The 21,845-nt window shown below is 41.7% G+C and overlaps 1 protein-coding gene across 1 annotated transcript in view; it reads right to left on the bottom strand.

The window, feature by feature from the left end:
• Window positions 1–21,845, bottom strand: part of C1H18orf54 (chromosome 1 C18orf54 homolog) — an 82,185-nt gene that overhangs the window by 47,378 nt on the left and 12,962 nt on the right. The window lies entirely within an intron of this gene.

The following is a 21,845-nucleotide window of genomic DNA, read 5'->3' as shown; positions in this document are numbered from 1 at the left end:
CAAAACAACTGCAGGCTCCTTGTTTGGACGTCAGTCAGTGGGCTAATCTGTTGCTAGGCAACCAGCTCACGAAATCTGCACTATGCTTCAAAACTATTGGTCAGATCGTGGAGAGCATTGCGAGCTCTAATGAATAAAGCTGGAAAATACAAAACAACTGCAGGCTCCTTGTTTGGACGTCAGTCAGTGGGCTAATCTGTTGCTAGGCAACCAGCTCACGAAATCTGCACTATGCTTCAAAACTATTGGTCAGATCGTGGAGAGCATTGCGAGCTCTAATGAATAAAGCTGGAAAATACAAAACAACTGCAGGCTCCTTGTTTGGACGTCAGTCAGTGGGCTAATCTGTTGCTAGGCAACCAGCTCACGAAATCTGCACTCTACTTCAAAACTATTGGTCAGATCGTGGAGAGCATTGCGAGCTCTAATGAATAAAGCTGGAAAATACAAAACAACTGCAGGCTCCTTGTTTGGACGTCAGTCAGTGGGCTAATCTGTTGCTAGGCAACCAGCTCACGAAATCTGCACTATGCTTCAAAACTATTGGTCAGATCGTGGAGAGCATTGCGAGCTCTAATGAATAAAGCTGGAAAATACAAAACAACTGCAGGCTCCTTGTTTGGACGTCAGTCAGTGGGCTAATCTGTTGCTAGGCAACCAGCTCACGAAATCTGCACTATGCTTCAAAACTATTGGTCAGATCGTGGAGAGCATTGCGAGCTCTAATGAATAAAGCTGGAAAATACAAAACAACTGCAGGCTCCTTGTTTGGACGTCAGTCAGTGGGCTAATCTGTTGCTAGGCAACCAGCTCACGAAATCTGCACTCTACTTCAAAACTATTGGTCAGATCGTGGAGAGCATTGCGAGCTCTAATGAATAAAGCTGGAAAATACAAAACAACTGCAGGCTCCTTGTTTGGACGTCAGTCAGTGAGCTAATCTGTTGCTAGGCAACCAGCTCACGAAATCTGCACTATGCTTCAAAACTATTGGTCAGATCGTGGAGAGCATTGCGAGCTCTAATGAATAAAGCTGGAAAATACAAAACAACTGCAGGCTCCTTGTTTGGACGTCAGTCAGTGGGCTAATCTGTTGCTAGGCAACCAGCTCACGAAATCTGCACTATGCTTCAAAACTATTGGTCAGATCGTGGAGAGCATTGCGAGCTCTAATGAATAAAGCTGGAAAATACAAAACAACTGCAGGCTCCTTGTTTGGACGTCAGTCAGTGGGCTAATCTGTTGCTAGGCAACCAGCTCACGAAATCTGCACTCTACTTCAAAACTATTGGTCAGATCGTGGAGAGCATTGCGAGCTCTAATGAATAAAGCTGGAAAATACAAAACAACTGCAGGCTCCTTGTTTGGACGTCAGTCAGTGGGCTAATCTGTTGCTAGGCAACCAGCTCACGAAATCTGCACTATGCTTCAAAACTATTGGTCAGATCGTGGAGAGCATTGCGAGCTCTAATGAATAAAGCTGGAAAATACAAAACAACTGCAGGCTCCTTGTTTGGACGTCAGTCAGTGGGCTAATCTGTTGCTAGGCAACCAGCTCACGAAATCTGCACTATGCTTCAAAACTATTGGTCAGATCGTGGAGAGCATTGCGAGCTCTAATGAATAAAGCTGGAAAATACAAAACAACTGCAGGCTCCTTGTTTGGACGTCAGTCAGTGGGCTAATCTGTTGCTAGGCAACCAGCTCACGAAATCTGCACTCTACTTCAAAACTATTGGTCAGATCGTGGAGAGCATTGCGAGCTCTAATGAATAAAGCTGGAAAATACAAAACAACTGCAGGCTCCTTGTTTGGACGTCAGTCAGTGGGCTAATCTGTTGCTAGGCAACCAGCTCACGAAATCTGCACTATGCTTCAAAACTATTGGTCAGATCGTGGAGGGCATTGCGAGCTCTAATGAATAAAGCTGGAAAATACAAAACAACTGCAGGCTCCTTGTTTGGACGTCAGTCAGTGGGCTAATCTGTTGCTAGGCAACCAGCTCACGAAATCTGCACTATGCTTCAAAACTATTGGTCAGATCGTGGAGGGCATTGCGAGCTCTAATGAATAAAGCTGGAAAATACAAAACAACTGCAGGCTCCTTGTTTGGACGTCAGTCAGTGGGCTAATCTGTTGCTAGGCAACCAGCTCACGAAATCTGCACTAGACTTCAAAACTATTGGTCAGATCGTGGAGAGCATTGCGAGCTCTAATGAATAAAGCTGGAAAATACAAAACAACTGCAGGCTCCTTGTTTGGACGTCAGTCAGTGGGCTAATCTGTTGCTAGGCAACCAGCTCACGAAATCTGCACTATGCTTCAAAACTATTGGTCAGATCGTGGAGAGCATTGCGAGCTCTAATGAATAAAGCTGGAAAATACAAAACAACTGCAGGCTCCTTGTTTGGACGTCAGTCAGTGGGCTAATCTGTTGCTAGGCAACCAGCTCACGAAATCTGCACTATGCTTCAAAACTATTGGTCAGATCGTGGAGAGCATTGCGAGCTCTAATGAATAAAGCTGGAAAATACAAAACAACTGCAGGCTCCTTGTTTGGACGTCAGTCAGTGAGCTAATCTGTTGCTAGGCAACCAGCTCACGAAATCTGCACTATGCTTCAAAACTATTGGTCAGATCGTGGAGAGCATTGCGAGCTCTAATGAATAAAGCTGGAAAATACAAAACAACTGCAGGCTCCTTGTTTGGACGTCAGTCAGTGGGCTAATCTGTTGCTAGGCAACCAGCTCACGAAATCTGCACTATGCTTCAAAACTATTGGTCAGATCGTGGAGAGCATTGCGAGCTCTAATGAATAAAGCTGGAAAATACAAAACAACTGCAGGCTCCTTGTTTGGACGTCAGTCAGTGAGCTAATCTGTTGCTAGGCAACCAGCTCACGAAATCTGCACTATGCTTCAAAACTATTGGTCAGATCGTGGAGAGCATTGCGAGCTCTAATGAATAAAGCTGGAAAATACAAAACAACTGCAGGCTCCTTGTTTGGACGTCAGTCAGTGGGCTAATCTGTTGCTAGGCAACCAGCTCACGAAATCTGCACTATGCTTCAAAACTATTGGTCAGATCGTGGAGAGCATTGCGAGCTCTAATGAATAAAGCTGGAAAATACAAAACAACTGCAGGCTCCTTGTTTGGACGTCAGTCAGTGAGCTAATCTGTTGCTAGGCAACCAGCTCACGAAATCTGCATGTTTGAAGAAAGACTGCACATACTCCATTGGTACGAGATAACTCTATATCTTAGCAAATGCCCATTTGAATAAGCGTATGTTTGATCTAGATCTGAAAAGGTTGGTCTTGAACTAGGTGTGTCCTGAAATAAACCCCCGAAGTAACAACTTTAATTTTTTTATTTATCATTTTCAAATTACAAATCAAGTATCACTTGTACAGAAAGATAAAGGTAAGCCAATAACATCTCAAACATCAATGAAAAGAAAATCATTATAACTTCAACTCAAGTCCACAATAAGGATCCTAGGTATACTTAGCGGAAAATTAAAGTAATATTATCAAACTAAATTGATATATAAAGAAGAAAAAGGCCCTTTAGACTGAGACAGGAAATCAAAGCATCAGTTTCGCCCTCATATTTCCCCTTAAACCTGAGGCACTGTAGACAAGAATGTTGTCAGCTGGCTTGGATCAAAGAAAACATATTTATTCATATGATATTGTATCACACTTTTACAAGGGTTTTGTAGATAAAAAGGTTGCCCCCAAAGCTATAAACCCTGGTTTTAAAAGAAGAAATTAGAGGGGCGTGGCCGTGCAAAGCGCAGAGAAGACGTGTTTTCTCTGAACTCCGCAGCTCTCCCTCTGAATCGGCCCCGCTGAACTAAAATCCTGGCTCGGATTTCCCCAAGCAACTGATTTCCGCTGCCCGGAGGTCTATGGACAAATTTGTGTTAAAAAGTAGCACCGAAATGGCAACGAAAAGCGGCAAAAAGGAGCGGGAGCAGCTGAAATCGGGGCCTGGGCCTGAAGGCAAGATGATGGGCCTGGTGGAGATAATCGAAACCACGAGTGAGGACATGGTCACACGACTCACCAAGGCAGTGGTTTCGGCCCTGGGCACCCGACTAGACAAAGTCACTGAATTGCTGGAGACGCTCTCAGCCTCTGTGTCCGATTTTAACACACGAGTGGCAGAGGTGGAACAACGCGTGAGCTCCGCGGAGGACACACTTACCCAGGTTCAGGAGGAGCTCCGCCAACTTAAATGTACTGTGGTGAGTGCCAATGAGAAGCTGGAAGACCTGGAGAAGCTGGAAGACCTGGAGAACCGATCCAGACGCAATAATTTGCATCTGGTGGGCATTTTTGAGTCAGTTTCGGATGCGGACCTCCTGCCTACTTTGGAAAAATGGCTGGCTGATGAATTGCTGGTCTCACCTGCCTTTGGCCCACTACGGTTCGAGAGAGCGCATAGATTGGGCAGGAGGGGATGCCCAAGCCCCGGGTGGTGATAGTCCGTACCCTCAATTTTGCCATCAAAGATTTGCTTCTTAAGAATTTTCGTCAAAGGAGAGATCTCCAGTTTCAAAATCACTGTGTTCTGCTTTTCCAAGATTATTCTGTGCATGTGGCTGCTCTCCGTCGTGGCTTTTCGTCTATCTGCACTACCCTTACTGAGAAGAAGATTTGTTTTACCCTACAGTTTCTTGCCAAGCTCTGGGTCATCTATAATGGTCAACCGGTGCTGTTTGAGACCTGTTTGGCGGCACGGGCCCAGCTGTCCACGTGGTTCCCAGACCTGCTACCTAATACCTGAGTGGCAGCTTCCGTCCTCTTTGGTTACCTGACTCAGTGTTCCTGGGTTCCTCTGGAGCGTTGATGGCTCCTATGTGGGGACTCTTTAGTGGTTCTCTATATTCTGTACTGTTTGCACATTGTCCTTCTCTGAGGCTTTGCTGTGCCATTGTTTATTACTTGTTATATTACACTGGCCTGAACCTTTATTGGCCTTTCTTTTATCTTTCACAGAGTTTTATGGTCTTCCTGGACTTTTTTTTCTTTTTCTATTGTTTTGGACCTTGTTGGAGTATTGGTCCATCACTTTACATTTATGCTTTTTGCATTGTTCTCCTTTTCCACATAAGTGGCTTGGGTTCTGTTACTGGGGGTTGAGGCTTTGGGCCTTTTGGAGTCCCTCCTTTGGCGTGGTGGTTCCTGGTATGTTGGGGGGGCTGGGTGGGGGGTTTGGGGGGAGGTTGGGGAGGGGGAGATGGGGGGAGGGTTCTGACCTGTGTGAATGTTTATGTATGTTGTAGGGATGTGTTATGGATGCTTGGCTGCTGGGGGGAGGGCTGGGACTCTCGGCAGCTACTTTGTGCTCTTTTTCTCTTCTGGTATATCTGGTTCTTTTTTCTTCTGCATGTTGGTTAAGAGTGGTTTAAGATGTGTGACCTGGAATGTATCTGGTATTAACTCTCCTATAAAGAGGACTAAGATCTTGCGGTGCCTGGCTCGTAAACAAGCTGAAATAGTGGGGTTGCAGGAGACTAAGCTTAGTGAACGGGAACATGGCAAATTGAGACAATCTTGGGTGGGGCATTGCTATTCTGCCTCCTCTCCCAAAGCCAAGGCAGGGGTGGCTTTGTTGTTCCATAAATCGGTGTCTTTTACTGAGTCCGGGGTCGTCTCGGACCCGGAGGGTCGCTATGTAATTGTTCAGGGCACTCTGTATCAGCGTCCTGTGATTTTGATGTCTGTGTATGCCCCGAATAGTGCCCAACGCCTCTTTTATAATAAGCTTTTGGGGGTCTTAATGTCCCTGTCCCAGATACATGTAGCTCAGAAAATATTTTGGGGGGATTTTAATTCTAGTTTGGATCCCGTCTTGGACTCCTCCAGGGGGGCCTCCACTTCATTGGGGAGGTCCAACAATGGGCTTACTGCTTGGGTAGACGCTTTAGATCTAGTTGATGTGTGGAGGACACTTCACCCTGGGGAGCGGGATTTCACTCATACGTCTAAAGTGCATGATTCCTCCTCTAGAATAGACTACATTTTTCTTTCACACTCCTCCTTTTATGTGGTACACACAGCCGAGATTGGAGCGCTTGTTATCTCGGATCATACCCTGGTGTGGATGGATATCAGTTTAGCAACTGGCCCCCCTGGGGGTGGAGGGCACTGGTGGTTTCCGGTGGCGCTCTATTCTGACCCTGACTTTAAGCGGTATTTAGAGCAGCAGTGGCGGGACTATGTGGATTTTAATGGGGTGCACGAAGAGGATGGAGCTCTTTTCTGGGAGACGGCCAAAGCGGTACTTCGCGGGGTGGTGTTGGCTTACTGTGCCTGCCGCAAGAAACTGTTGGCTGATAAAATATTGGCCCTTGAGCGCCGGGTGCGGGAGAGCAGACTCTTGGCTGTCTATTCTCCCACCCTGCCTCACAAGCATGCTTTTCAGGTGGCACAGACGGCACTCCATGCTCTCCTTCATGAGCGAGCCCACAAATCTTTATTCTATTATAAGTACCTGTTGCACCGTTTTGGCAACAGGCAGGGTAGAATGTTGGCTCAGCTCATTAAGGCACGGCGGGGTTCCACCGCGATTACCTCTCTTAAGGATTCTGGGGGGCGGCTGGTTACAGCTCAATCTCAGCTGGAGCAACTTTTTGTAACTTTCTACAGCTCTCTTTATACAGCAGAGGTGGTGGATAGAGAGCCTCAAATCCGGGCATATTTGGATTCATTGCCCTTACCTAGACTCTCGGCCACGGATAGCGAGAGATTAGTCTCCCCTATTACTAGGGAGGAGGTGTTGGGTGTCATTCAACACTTACCACTCTGTAAATCTCCAGGTCCGGACGGATTTGGGGGGAATTCTATCGTTTTCTTCAGGGCTATGTGGCCGAACCATTGTGGCGGTATTTTGAGCAGGCTGTGGACGGGGATCATTTTCCTCCGGGGTCGAATCGGGTGCTGATTACTGTGTTGCCTAAACCGGGTAAGGATCCTCTGCGGGTGGAGTCTTACAGGCCTATATCGCTTATTAACATTGATCTTAAAATTCTTGCCCGGGTTCTTGCAAATAGGCTGGCCCCACTTGTTCCCTCTCTGGTGGGCGTTGATCAGGTGGGTTTTGTGAAGGGCCGCCAGGCAGGCCCAATGTTAGGAAGCTCTTGCTTGCTTTGGCTCATTGTGACTCCCAGCGGCAGCCTGCACTGGCTATTAGTTTTGATTCAGAAAAAGCCTTTGACAGAGTGGAGTGGGCTTTCCTTTTTCCGTTGTTACAGTATTATGGGGTGGATGGATTCTTTCTGAACGCTATTCGTGCTTTATACTCCCGACCGACCGCTGCAGTGCTAGTGAATGGGATTGCCTCTCCGGACTTCTTGCTCTAGCGGGGTACGCGTCAGGGATGCCCTCTGTCCCCTTTGCTTTACATCTTATTCCTGGAACCTTTACTAATCTGCCTTCGCCGATATCCTCGGATCGCCGGAGTGGATGTGGGGGTCTCCTCTTTACATTGTAAGGCTTTTGCTGATGATGTAATGGTTCTTCTGACTGATCCGGTCACGGATCTCTCTTTGTGGCTGGAGTTGTTTCGGCAGTTTGGGGAGCTCTCGGGCCTTAAACTCAATGTGTCCAAATCGGAGGCGCTCCCTCTCCATCTCAGCGTATTTCATCACTGGGCGGACTTCCCACTGAAAGAAGCATCTCGGCAGGTGAAATACCTGGGGGTTATGATACCTTCTTCTCTGGCGCGCCTCTATGGCCCTTGCTTCGGAGCTCGGTTGAGAGTATGCGGTTGTGGGGCGCGTTGCCGGTCTCCCTGGCGGGGCGTATATTTTTGTATAATGTGATGATCGTTCCCCGGTGGCTCTATCTACTACAGACTATACCGATTTGGCTACGACACAGGAACCTAGACACGTTGTATAGTGCCTTACGAATCTTCTTGTGGCGCGGTTGCCTCTCTGTATTTTGATGTTACCGGAGGGACAGAGGGAATTCGGTCTTTTGGATCTCCGTGCCTATAACTTGGCCTGTGGTATGAGACTGATTCGGGACTGGTGCTTGGAGAGCTCCTCTTTCCTACTATTTCCAGTGGAAAGAGACTTTTTATTCCCTGTTTCCGGTTTGTTTTTGTTACATGCTCCCTCCGCCCTGTTGGATTCTGTTTTGCGGGACCATGTGGTCTGGTCTTATATGAGAATTCTTTGGAAACAGCTTTGTAATCACTTGGGCATGAATTATAGCATTTCCCCCATGCTCCCCTTAGTGGGGAACTTAAATTTACGTCTGGGTTGTGACAGCGCAGTCTTTCGACTCTGGCATGCTCATGGGGTCCGCCGGGTAGGGGATGTTCTTACTGCTGGGGGCACCCTTCTTTCCTCTGCGGAACTGGGGTCTTTATATGGCTTAGATAGAGTGGATGCCTTTGGCTATTTGCAGATCTGCCATTATGTTCGTAGTCTTGATGGGACTCACCTCAGAGCTTCCGTAGCGCAAGGTCTTGGGCAGTGTTTGGCTTTGGGAGAGGATTCGGCTCCCTGTCTTCGTTTCTTTGTTAATGTCCTGCAACCTTTACTGAAGACTGAGTGGGCAGATTGGCTGGCAGGGGCGTGGAGTGCTGACCTGGGGTACATTATCCCGTCTGCTTTGATTGCTCATTGCTTTGTCCTTCTGTGCACTATCTCTTATAACATGCTCCATAGGGAACAGGAATATAAATTTCTTCATAGAGTGCATGTTGCCCCGCAAAGAGCATATAGAGCGGGTTTTGCTGAACATGCCTGTTGCCCCAAATGTCCTGTGAATCCTGCTTCCCTGGGTCATATGTTTTGGGCCTGAGCTTTGGTACGGGCTTTTTGGCAACGAGTGTGGGCTCCTTGGTTCCCATGCTGCCTGCCTGTACTCCATCCCTTGCTCTTTTTTACGATGCTGCCGCTCTCACTAACTGTTCTGCTGGGCAGCGGCTGATGCTCTTTAAGGCTCTCCTTTTGGCTAAGAAGACTATTTTGACCTTTTGGCGGGAGCCCCGTGCCCCCTCCTAACTCTTGGTGGTGCCTGTCCATGTATGTCTTAGCTCTTTTCGAAAGGAGGGCAGCGGGGACCCATGATGAATGCCTCTGGTTCTGATTCCAGGACATTTGGGAGGCCTACTGGCTGTCCTTGCCGCACCGTGAGAGAAGCTTGCTCTTGAACTGTTAGATCCTGCTGGGGTGCCTCCCTTCCTTCTGTACCTTCTTTCTGTAATTTCCTCTTCTTTTTTGCATTCCCTCCTTAGGATGGGAGTCTTCATTTCTTTTTTCTTTCTCTTTTCATCTCTCTGGTTTGATTTCCTTCTCTACTTACTCTCTGGATTTTGTTCATACTTGTCACAGGTCTGGGTGGGTTGGGTGGATGGGTCCTTTGTTTTCCCTCTGGTTTTTGGTTTTTTTTTTTTCTGGGGTTCTTTTGTTTCCTTGGGGGAGGGTTCCCTTGGTTTATTGTAAAATGCTATCTTGAGCATTGCTTGTTGCATTGTCATTTGCTGCTTGTTGTCTTTTTGACTCTGTATTTGCAGATGTTTCTCTTTTGCTCAATAAAGAAATATTATATATATAAAAAAAAAAAAGAAGAAATTCACGTCTCCTTCTTTGCATATCTCGAGCCAGGTCTGAAAAAATCAATATTTTAAGTCCCATAAATTTCTTAAGTCTATTTTTGAAGAAAAGCCTAAGCAACCAGTTTTTATCTGGTGCTAAGGCTACTGTAAACAAAAGTGTCGCGGGGGTAGCCATTTCTATATCCGAAAGTTCCAATATTGCTGTAACATCTAATGGTTGCTGGTCCCTTTCTTGTTGTCGCTGCTAATGGTTAGGTAGAAAACCTGCGTAAGTGGTGGCAACATATCTTCAGAAATTTCCAATATTTCCATCATATAACATTTCACTATATCCCTTGGAGATATTGTTGCAACCCTTGGAAAGTTAATTAATCTGAGATTATTATTCCTAGAAGTATTTTCCAGAGATTCCAGCCTCCTTCTCAAGTTAGTATTGTCCTTAATTAATGTTTCTCTAATCTGTTTAGAAACTTTCAATTCTTGGTGGATATTTTCTAGGGAACTTTTTCATTCATTAAATTCAACTTTCAAATTCCCCACCATAGTCTCTTGAACTTTAAGTCTTTCTTCCAACTGAATCAGTTGGGGTTTAATTGATTTTACCAAGTCTGCCACCAGATCCCATAGGGAATCCAGGGTTACCGTATTTTCACGCATATAACGCGCGTGTTATACACGATTTTTACAAACCGTGCATAACCTTGCGCGTTATACGCGTGAGCACTTTGTACAATTTTTTTTTTCATTCCGATCCGGCATCTCCCCTGCGAACCGGCATCCTGCCCCCCGCTCGCGTCACCCCCCCTCCCCCGCGATCCTACATCCCCCCCAGCACCGCAAAACATCTCTTACCCGATTGGGCACCGGCACCAGCACCAATGCACAGGACGTGCCAGTGCCAGTGCCCGAAGATTCTCCCTCGTTGTTGCTGGGCTGGGCGGTGCGAAGGAGATCCTCCTTCTTCCTTGTGCTGGGCTGGACTGGGCTTTGAGCATTTGCGCATGCTCAAAGCCTTCTGGTCTCGCTCTCTCCGAGATTCTCAGATTCAGAATCTCGGAGAGAGCGAGACCAGAAGGCTTTGAGCATGCGCAAATGCTCAAAGCCCAGTCCAGCCCGGCACAAGGAAGAAGGAGGATCTCCCTCACACCGCCCAGCCCAGCAACAACGAGGGAGGATCTTCGGGCACTGGCACGTCCTGTGCATTGGTGCTGGTGCCGAAGCCCAATCGGGTAAAAGATGTTTTGCGGTGCTGGGGGGGATGTAGGATCGCGGGGGAGGGGGGGGTGACGCGAGCGGGGGGGGGGGGGAGGATGCCGGTTCGCAGGCCAGAAGAGTAAGCGGGAGTGGGAGGAGGTTATAGCAGCATGCGCGGTATACGCGTGTGCGTGCTTAATAAAATTTTTTTTACAGAAATGCTTTGGACCCGCGCGCTATACGCGTATGCGTGTTATACACGTATGCGCGTTATGTGCGTGAAAATACGGTACCTCTCTGGGTTTTTCAATATAAAAAACATTAGTAAAATTAGAAATCTCACCAGCTGATGTCCCCTCTTGAACAGCACTGCTCTGGTTCCGATTTACCCCTACAGTTGTTAGGCTCTCAGTTTCTTCCAAATTCTCCTGCAAATGGGAGTTTGTCTCCATTCTCCCCTCTCTGCTCTCTATGGCCTCCGAGGGAGAGTACTGCCCATGCTCCGGACGCACCTCCTCTCGTGGAGAGCTGGTAATCTGAGGAGGAGGGGGAGGTGCTCTGGCGTCGAGGCTCAATGTTGTCTCTAAGCCCAAGGAGACTGCATCCGTTCCACCCCTCCGGAGCGTCTCCAGCAGGTCTCCTGACACCCAGAGTGTCTCCTTCATACGCAAGAGAAGCTCCTCTATGTTGCCGAAGACTGCTGCTCCGGACTGCTGTGAGGCTCCAGCGTCACTGCTTCCTCTTCATTTCGGCATGGAGAGAAACAAGTGTCCCGGGCAGCGATTCAAAAGCTGTTGGAGGTAAGACTCTGCGGTGTGTTACTCAGTGAGAAGGGTCTGCGGCCATCTTGGATCCAAAGAAGTAACAACTTTTAGATAAAGTGCTGGCATGATGTTAAGCAGACATGAGAGGTCAGTAGCTTCTGCAATGTTTGAATGATTTTTTTTTTTTTTTTTAAAGCAAAAACTGAGAAGAGAGTTGGACTTTAAAAGTTTTGTATGTTTTTCAGTTCCCCTTGACCCTGAAGAAAAACCTTGTTTGAAACATGCATGTCAGGAGAGGTGGCTAACCTTGAAGCTAAGTAGCTAAGTAATAAGATTATATTAGAAGAAAAAGGTATTAAGTAAGGAAATGAAGGAATCTAAAATGAAATACAATGAAGAAATAGTTATGGAATTATGAAATGAAGAATAAGTATGTCATTATAAGAATTTTAGAGTTTTGAGCAAATAAACAATAACGTGGACTGATGAAGACAAGAGATTGCTGGGCACTATTTATGGTCCAGTTGATATCCGAAGGTCCATACAAATGAAAAAATAAATAATTAATATATATTCATAAGATATGTTAGTATTAGATCAATAATCTCTTTACAGTGTATATGGGGCCGCACTATTTAAACAGGCACCATATAGCTTTATGATATTAGAGATTTAAAAAGAGTACAGGGAATAGTTAGTGATTTAGAGAGAAGTGACTAAGGACTCTAAATTTGAAGCATCATTTTCTGTTTATATCATTTTTGTCAATAACGGTACCGTGAAGCGTTGGTATTTTACTGTTTCTGTAACACAATATTATATTTTAGGACAGCTCATCAATCACATATACCATTTGAAAAGGATATTTACGGGAAAATAAAGGAGAATTAGATGAAAAAAGGCATGACACACAGAATCACTCAATTATGTTAACCAATCCATAAGCTAATAAATGAGATAAAGAATATGATTAACCAATGAAAGTGTGAAATGTAACATGCACCAACGTGGGCCAGAGCTGTCAGAATCATATAAAAGAAAGCTCTTTGAACCAAGGAGTCAGAACTCATCAGAAGTTCTCCATCAGTCTGGCCAGCTTGGTGTATGCTCTATTACTGTTCCTGTAAGCTATTGCTATCTGATTATTAAACTCATATTATTTGTATCAGCATAAAGAGAGTCGAGTGGTCTGTCAGTGGAGGCCGTAATAGCCGGCTCTTCAACCCTCTCCAAGGTAGGGAGAACGAGAGGACACTCTCTAAAGTTAAAAGGGGATAGATTCCGTACAAACGTAGGGAAGTTCTTCTTCACCCAGAGAGTGGTAGAAAACTGGAACAATCTTCCGGAGTCTGTCATAGGGGAAAACATCTTCCAGGGATTCAAGACAAAGTTAGACAAGTTCCTGCTGAACAAGGACATATGCTGATAGGGCTAGTCTCAGTTAGGGCACTGGTCTTTGACCAAAAGGACCGCCGCATGAGCGAACTGCTGGGCATGATGGACCACTGGTCTGACCCAGCAGCGGCATCTCTTATGTTCTTATGTAGTGCTGTCTTAATTTATTTTCGGAAGGCGCCATAAGACAATATGGCTCTGCTAATATAGTTGCCTAACCAGGACTGTTGCTTACTTGCTTGAAATGCAAGCATCCTGTCTAAAAAAAGACCTAACTTTACAGCCTAAAATCTTCAGGTATGCAAATAAGTTTGTGATTTTGTTTCCCCTGTTTCATTTTGCAGTTGAAGCAGGCCATTCAGAAAGGGTTCCCTGATTGGCAAAATCTCAAAAATCATGCCATGCTTATGCTGCCAGACTGATTTCCTAGGACATCAGGCCACCAAGTGGTATAAATTAATTTATGAATTTATGAATAAAAACCCAAAAACTTCTTTAAAAGATATTTGAAGCAACAAATTTCTTCTACTCAATGGCCACGAATCTGGACTTGGAGAATGAGATGTACAGCGTCAGCATCAATGAAACAAACGTGGTTTTTCTTGTTGCATAAGACTTTTTGGACCCGGTTCGATTGCAGAAGTTAGATAGTTCTAAGTCTAACAGATGTTGGCACTGTCATCTTGAAATAGGGACGTTGGATCATCTGTTGTTTATTGTCCTTTAATACTTAATTTTTAGAAATCGATATGGGGCAGATTAATACCATATTGGAGTCATCGATTCCACTAACATATGATGTAGTCATATGTGGGACGTTATTAAATCTTAAACCCCCTTTGGACCGATATAAAGGCAGGCTGTTCCTTATTATGACTGGGATAGCCATGCAGATGATCACTCGTGATTTGAAAAATTATGATCGCCTTAATTTTCCTTTCTGGTGGGCAAATTTATGCTTATGCTATAGGTATGAAAAAATGAATGCCGATATGTTAGGGCATAGTAATGCATTTAAATTGGTGTGGGGCCCCTTGAAGTCTTTTATCACTTCATCATAATTGTCTTTTATTTTTACTTTCAGTGAATTTCTACACTCATCCAGGGTAGGGTGGGAGTTTGGGTGGGGAGGGTTATTTCTTGGTTGTACTTTTTGTTTATATATACATCATAAACAATAGTAGGGGGGTTATTCTTTATGTAATTTTATTGATTGAAAATAAGTGCTTACTATAATGGTTAATGGATGTATAGTGTTCTGCAGTTTTTACTGATTTGAAAATTAATAAAGATTAATTTAAAAATAAAATGCCAGGGCACAGGAGGAGCTACCTCCAATACAGGGAGTCCTGGCACTGCCTCACCAGGAGGTTTAATAGACAGGCCTCCTTTGCCAGAGATGTAAGTATTCATTGTCAGGTTCTCACAAATAATAATGAAAAAAAATATATATATATATTTGGACTTTCTCCACACAGCTGGACTATTGAGAAAACTGCTTTGGAGGTATAACACTGGTGATCAAGATTTGCTTGTCATCTGTCCTTTTGTAAAAGCGCACACTGTTTCATTTTTCAGTGTGAAAAAATAAAAACTTACCTAGCTGGGGAAGAGAAACATGAGCCCTTCTTTGCTGTTTTAATAGCTGGGATGAGTTTTCAACTCACATTCTTAGCAGATTGCACCCTATGCCCGCTTGGGGTTCTGAATCATTCCTCTGGAAGGCTGCAAATAGGATAGGTCCAACCATTAGGCAAGCCTAGAGAAGTCTCCTCACCCCCTTAAAGAATACCTTTTGCCAGCAGACTGCCTAGAGCACGTGCTTGGGAACTATCACTGAGTTCTGGGAGCACAAGCCTGCTGAACCCAGAGCAGTCCCACATCCCATTTTCAGAGGAATCATCATAATATCCAGTTACTGACAAATGAATATTGTCTAGAAAGACTTGTCACAGTGGTCCTGTCCTAACATGTTCGTTACTGTAGTACAAGGAGAAGAGAAACCGCTGAAATATCTCTGTTCTGATTGGTTTAGTGCTTCCTTTTCGTTTTGAGTTTGATTACATGGAAACATAGAAACTGATGACAAAAAAAGGGCCTCGGCCCATCTAGTCTGCCCATACCAATGTCCCACCCCCTAACTCCCTCCGTGAAGAGATCCCACATGCCAATCCCATTTTTTCTTAAAATCTGACATGCTGCTGGCCTCAATTACCTCTAGTGGAAGACTATTCTAGCGATCAACTACTCTTTCGGTGAAGAAATATTTTCTGGTGTCACCATGAAATTTCCCACCCTTGAATTTCAACGGATGCCCTCTTGTTGCCATGGGACCTTTAAGAAAAAAGATATCTTCCTCAACCTCGATACGGCCCGTGACATATTTGAACGTCTCGATCATGTCCCCCCTCTCTCTGCGTTCCTCGAGTGAGTATAGCTGCAACTTATCCAGCCATTCCCCATACGGAAGATCCTTGAGTCCTGATACCATCCGGGTGGCCATTCTCTGAACCGACTCAACTCTCCGCACATCTTTGTGGTAATGTAGCCTCCAGAATTGGATGGGGTCTCACCATGGATCTGTACAAAGGCATTATGACCTCGGGCTTACGGCTGACGAAGCTCCTACGGATACAACCCATGATTTGTCTGGCTTTGGATGAAGCTTTCTCCACTTGATTGGAAGACTACATGTCTTCTCTAATGATCACCCCCAAGTCTCGTTCTGCTACAGTCCTTGTTAGGGTCTCACCATTCAGGGTGTAAGACGTGCATTGATTTTTGCTGCCAAGGTGCATGACCTTGCATTTTTTGGCATTGAAACTTAGTTGCCAGGTCCTTGACCAATGCTCCAGTAGGAGCAGGTCATGTGTCATACTGTCGGATATTGAGCCTTTGTCAGGCACTGTGCTTTTGTCTGTTGTGCTCCTTGAGTTAGAAGGAAAATAATAATTACAATGAGTGAATTGATGTCCCTCAAACCTGCTTTTGAAGCATGGTATTTAAAGGTTTTTGAGTCTAAGAGTCACATAAATAAGAATATATATGTGCAATGCAAATTGTGCTTACCTACACAAAAGTGCTCAGCACTGCTATGAACAGTACTTCAAATCTTAAGAAGCATCTTGAGATATGGTAGCTACTTCTATATATCTCTTTTTAACTACTTAAAGATTTTAGGTTTCTGTGCTATCTTTTTCTAATGATTTCTATCTTAGTAAATTCAATAATCATTTTTGTGTTTATAGAAAATGCTCCCTTCAGCTCCCTGGAAAAGAAAAGCGGATACTTCAGCTGAGGAATTCAACCTCCGAACCAAGAAAATCCGTATATCTAATGAAAGTGCTTCATACATAAGGTGACCATACGTCCCCTTTTGAACAGGACCGTCCCGTTTACAGACCCCCTGTCCCGTTGTCCCCACACACAGCTTCGGGACGCCGAAATGTCCCGTTTTCTAGGACTTGGTGGTGCACATGAATGGTCGGGTAAAGAGAGAGCTCCTGCAGTTACAGACATTTTTTAATATAAAATAATATAATAATTTATGAAATTGCCGTTAAAACAGAAGATATAAGGAAAATGGCCTCAGGAAAGCAAAGTAAAGCTGAAGCTGCGATATCTAATGCTGGCAGTGTGAAAAGGTCGAAACCCGAACCGGTAACTCCATCAAAGGCTCCACTACCTAAGGAATGTAAGTGCGATGAGGAAATACTTAAAGAAATTAAAGAGATTAAAGAAACTGTATTGCTGAACTCAAAGAAGTTAAATGATTTGCAAGAGGAAGTTTCCACTTTAAATAAGAGAACTGAGATATTAGAAGTTAAAGTGAACAGGCTTGAAAAGAACGTTGAGAGTTTTGAAACTGAAAAGAAACAATTCAAAATAGACAGAGAGAAAATTGCACTGCTGACAAAGGAATTGGAAGATTGCTCGAACAAAATGAGAAGGAGCAATTTAAGAATTTTAGGCTTACCGAAAGGGGTAGAGAAGGGGAATCCGATTTCCTTTTTGGAAAATTTTCTTCCTAAAGTCCTGCCCATAAAAACTAAGTTTCCGGTAGAAATTGAGCATGCGCACAGGGTGCCAACGAGAAGACCGGATAAATTTGTTGGTCCCCGCCCGCTAATCTTTAAACTTTTACGACATCAGCATGCACTAGAGATTCACATGTCTGGCAAAAGAAAATCAGAATTTGCGCTGCCAAGATACAAGAATCCACATAGTGCCGGTCTTCGCAAAATCTACTGCAGAAAAGAGGAAACAATTTCTGGATTTAAGACCCAATCTAAGAGAAATTGGAGCGAAATATGGCTTAATTTATCCTGTTATTATGAAGGTAACGGTGGATAATAAATCTTTTAGCTTTGATGATCCTGAAAAACTAAGAGTGTATCTGAGTCAACGGGAACAGCCAAAGAATGTGTAAAAATATGCTCATTGACATAGTTTATTTTAATTTTTGTTTTATTTTGATTCTTGAGTACTATAATACTATAATATATGACAGTTCATTTATAAATATACTTGATTCGTAACGGTTTAAAGAATGTTGGCTATAGAATGTGAACCTGAAGATTCCTGTCACCGGATGCTGTTGTTTAAATTGCTTAAACTGAGGAATGGAACAAAATGCAAGTATAGTATAGTTGGATTTACGTGGTCAGGCTGAATATGCTATGAACTACGGCGATTTTGATTGGAATTCTACGGAAGGAAGGTATCTGGCTTTGGAAGATTTTAAATAAAATATAATTTAGAAGAAGCAATGCTAACATGATCACTAAAGATTCTATTGGAGGAATTCACAGTATGGATTTGCAGCTTTCTGCCTTTCCTCCTGCAGCTATGAGGACATATACAGCACTCGGAGATAGGCTTACTGTGCCAAACAGTTCATTTTATCTTCAAAGTAAATTGTGCTCAGTGTAAACTGATCATATGAGTAATCATAGAAACTGTATCTGAGCATTTGAAAGCAAAGAGAGAGAAGTTCCTGTCAAAATGAAGACGTAAGTCTATGGGATTTGTAGAATCGTCGGGAGAAGACTTTACAACTCAGAACTTTGTAACTGGATATATTTCACAAGAAGACAGCTGGATTTGGAAGATTCTCTGCAAAAATGGAATATTCTGAACTATAATCTCTTGATTGAGTATTTTATGTCTGCAGAAGGATGACAGTCAGTTTTTAAAAAATATATGCAATGACAAAAGATAAGAGTTTGCATACTTGTTTATTTGCTTATAATAACTTTAGGTACACTGTTTACATGGAAAGGATTTTGAATAAAATTTTTCATATGAAAGAATTAATTTTATTAAGTAATTGAATGTATGTTGTATTTTATACCTAGGGGTATTCAACTCATATTAATTTATTTTGTTCTCTTGAGTGAGATGGATCAACTTTTGAATTATATATTTATTTATGATAAAATAGGATAAATGAATTTATTAGATCAATTACAAAATAAATAATATTTATGGAAACAAAATTATATATAATAACATATTTTACTTACTAAAACTACTAAATAATATATTTCAGCATTAAATTGGTTATAATTGAATAGTTATTTTGAGACAGTTCCTAGGGGCTGATCTTATTTTATTTAGGAGATATAATCTTCAATATTGAGTGAAAATAAAATGATAGATGTCAAGAGTTTATTGATTGTTTCCAAGTTTTATTAGTGCTTGATAAATCGCTTATTAGATACCTAAGCGATGTACAATTCAGATAAAATATAAATACAAATACATTAACATTTAAACTAAAAAAAAAACATACTGGGTTAACACACATGAAACAAGGGAGTAGAGGGGAAAAGTTACAATATATTTGTAGAGGAAAATATACATTTAAGGGAGAAAATAACTCAGGGAAGGGAAAAAAGCGAAATTAAGGGATATTAAGCCTAGTATTAATAAAACAAATTTTATAAATCTAAGATTCATATGTTAAAAGCTTCCTTAAAAAAATAGGTTTTTAAAGCTCTTTTAAAAGAAATGAGGTCCTTTATATCTCTAATGTATTGCGGTATTGAGTTCCATAAGGTAGGGGCGATAATTGAAAACATGTCTTGTCTTCTCGTACCAATAATTTTTAAAGATGGAACAGTTAACAAATTTTTTGATGCTGATCTAAGGTTCCGTGATGCATTATAAGGAATGAGCAGTCTAGTAATGAACTGAGGTTCATTATAGTTCAAAGATTTAAAAACTAGCAGTAATATTTTATACGGGATTCGATGAGCAATAGGAAGCCAGTGGGAGTCTATCAACAGAGGGGTGACATGGTCAAATTTTTTTGCGTTATAAATTGTGATTTCATATTATATTACAAATAAGATTAATATAAAATTGATTATTTTATATAAATGATTTATTTTTGTGGTCTGTTGGGGATTTATCTTGATTTGCCTGATCTTATATGTGCAGTTCCAAGTCTTCAATGTCATTATTTAGGGAGGGTAAGGGAGGGAAGGGGGGATAATAAAAGGGATGGAAATGAATTGATGAGGGATATTATGCAAGATGAAACAATTTGGGAAATGGTGTATATTCATATTTTAATATTTATTTTATTCTATGATAAATGGAAGAGTTTTATTATAATTAATTTATATAATGGAGATTAAACTCTTTTCTCTTAAAGTTAATGGCCTCAATCACCCAGTAAAAAGAAAAAAAATGCTTGCATTCTTGAAAAAACAAAGGGCTGACATATATTATATATAAGAGATGCATCTTTCGGCTATAGAATCAAAGAAACTCAAAGGGGATTGGGTAAAACATTGGTTTTTTTTGCCCCTGCAGTTGGGAAAAAAGCAGGGGTTGCCATCTTAATAAATAAAAAATGTTCAGCTTCTTTTCAAATGATAGATTTTGATCCCTTAGGAAGGTGAATTAATGTAGAAATGAGTATGGGAAATAATACCTTGGCTTTATTTAATGTTTATGCCCCTAATTCGAATCAAATTGAATTTTTCAAGAACATACAACAATTATTACTCCCACTAGCTGCTTCTAATTTAGTTGTAGCTGGAGATTTTAATGCTGTAATGGATCCTTTTATGGATAAAAAAACAAGTAAAAATATAAAATCATTAGGGTTAGATAATTTGGCACAATCTTGTTATTTGAAAGATATATGGTGAATACTTCATTTTAATGATCAGGAATTTTCTTTTTGTTCACAAGTTCATAAAACATTTTCAAGAATTTATTATATTTTTGTATCAAATTCACTGGTACAACAAGTGACACAAGCTTCCACTGATCCAATAATTTTATCTGATCATGGAGGGGTGTGGATTGATTTTAAACTTGAAAATAAGGATAAAAATAGATCAATATGGAGGTTTGATAATACATTGGTTGTGGATTCAATCTTCCTTGAGAAGTTTAAATTGAAGATAATTGAATTTTTTCAAATAAATACATCAGAAGAAATTAGCAAAGAAATATTATGGGATGCATTTAAAGCCACTATAAGAGGTATTATTATTTAATATTCTGCATATATTAAAAAACAACTTGGAAAACAATTTTCTAATTTGGAAGAAGAAATTAAACATTTGGAATCTAAATTAGTAGATAAATGGGAACAAGACACTTTACAGGCTCTTTTAAAAGCAAAGGGTAAATATAATGAATTATCTTCAAAACTAGTAAGGAAAGATTTATTTTCTCAGCAAACCATGTATTATGGAAGTTCAAATAAGGCGGGAAGATTACGGCAAACTATCTTAAAGCAAAGAAAAACAAAAATTATAGCAATAAAGGATGAAAAAGGAAATACACACACTCAGATAGGAATTGTTTTAAATCAATTTTTAAATTTTTATAAAGACCTGTATTCTTCCGAGTCTTATACTGATAAAACTCAAGATGGTTTAGAATTTTTAAAGCTTATTGATGGCCCGAAAGTTCCTGATCACATTAAAAAAAGTTTAGAAGAGCCTATATCATTAAAAGAATTAGAAACAACATTGAAGTCTCTTAGAGTTGGATCCGCTCCAGGTGGGGATGGTTTTACAGTGGAATTTTATAAATCATTTCAAACTTCTCTATTACCCCATTTATTAAATTTATATCAGTCTCAACTAAGTAAAGGTTGCATTTCAGGTACTATAGCAGAATCCTTGACTATTGTTTTACCAAAGCCAAATAAAGATCCTACTTTGGTTTCAAATTACAGGCCTATTTCTTTAATTAATGTGGATGGAAAATTATTAGCTAAAGCATTGACAATGCGGTTGGCTAAGGCTCTCCCTTTTATCATTGATGTGCATCAAACTGGATTTGTTGCGAACAGACATTCATCTAATAATACCAGATTGGCTTTTCACACATTAAATTTAACAAAAGACATGAATGATCCAGCTTTTATGGTATCTTTGGATGCAGAGAAAGCTTTTGATAGAGTGAAATGGACATTCATGTATCAGGCTTTGGAATGGTTTGGTATAGGTTCGTGATTTATACAAATGATTCAAACTTTGTATAGCTCCCCTATGGCAAGATTATATATTAATAATAATTTATCAGAACGTTTTAATTTGCATAGGGGAGTTAGACAGGGTTGTCCACTATCTCCTTTGCTCTTTGATATTGTTTTAGAACCCTTATTATTAGCTATTCAACAAGCAAAGGGGTAACAGGGTATTCCCCGTAAAGATTGGGAATATAAAGTCTCTGATATGCAGATGATATATTATTTCATTTGAGAAATCCAAGAATAACCATTCCATGTTTGTTGGAATTGATAGAAAAATTTGGAAAATTCTCAGGATATAAGATAAATTGGAGTAAATCTGAAATTCTTCCACTTAATGTACATTGTACAAGGAGTTTGTTTGATACATTCTCATTTATATGAAAGGAAGATGGACTAAAATATTT

This window comes from Geotrypetes seraphini, chromosome 1, assembly GCF_902459505.1.
Source record: "Geotrypetes seraphini chromosome 1, aGeoSer1.1, whole genome shotgun sequence".
Taxonomy (NCBI): Eukaryota; Metazoa; Chordata; class Amphibia; order Gymnophiona; family Dermophiidae; genus Geotrypetes; species Geotrypetes seraphini.
Note: the sequence above shows the minus strand (reverse complement) of the source record. Positions and strands in the feature narration are given on the sequence as shown.